We start from the raw sequence: 986 nt of genomic DNA on the forward strand, positions 1-986 counted from the left end.
TCTGCATCCAGAACAGATACTAGACCCAAGCATCGGACCACAGCGTACCGATGCTGAGAAATGACAGTAAACTGCCTCATGTAGTGAATCTAATATGGGGCACTGTTAGGGAACTCTCAGTTCCAGTCCTTATTTCTTTTGTATAACAGTTGTTCAAGATATAGCAGTCTTACTAATGTCCTTAAGTAGATTTTCTGAATCTGATGGTAATAGAATATCACATCACAGGAAACTGACTGCTGTTGTTCACCAGTTTTATAATAGTATTCCTGGGGAAAAAAAAAAAGAGTTATTTCACTGAGAAACAGGAAGGAAATGTCCAACTCTAGAAACATACTTCTCCTTCAGTAAGGAGACAGTAATTTCTAAACCATTCTCATTTAGCCGCAGACTATTTTTACCACCTCACGGAGTGTGACATGCACAGAATAGCAACCAGCACCCACAGAAGAGGATAACTCTTCTGGACAAAAGCAGACTACACAGAAAGGAAGTACCATTTTCACTGTTGCCTCTGGAGTGTATGACCCTTCAGAGGTGGGTCTTGGAAACCTGAGAGCACTCCCGGGCAGCTGCCAAGGTTCGTCTGCAGGACAACGTTTATGAAGTTTAACTCAAGTTAGAAAGGTTTTTCATTGTGAGGTGTCTAAGCAGGATTTAGAATTGCAGCTGCCATATCCTGTGATTATCATAGGCACTAACTGTCTTAACATCTAGAATCCGCAACTTTTGAGTTCAGTGCAATTTGCAGAGCATTGTTTCAGTTTCTTTACAGAGATCCTCTTCTGATGTCACCTGGACTTATGACACCTCTCTGCCCTGTCGTCCCACAGCATGTCAGATGCTGCACCTTTTGGAGAAGCTCTTTTGTATCCTTGAAACCCTCTTCCATGGTTGTGCTCTTCTTTCTCGGCCTTGCCCTGAGAGGCAACTCCTGTTTCCCCCCTTGTGGTAGCTGCACAGTAAAACACTGAAAAGGCTGAGGA

Source organism: Neopsephotus bourkii, unplaced genomic scaffold (assembly GCF_033783945.1).
Source record: "Neopsephotus bourkii isolate Nb327-2 ecotype Australia unplaced genomic scaffold, CSIRO-AGI_Nbou_v1 NB_718, whole genome shotgun sequence".
Lineage (NCBI taxonomy): Eukaryota > Metazoa > Chordata > Aves > Psittaciformes > Psittacidae > Neopsephotus > Neopsephotus bourkii.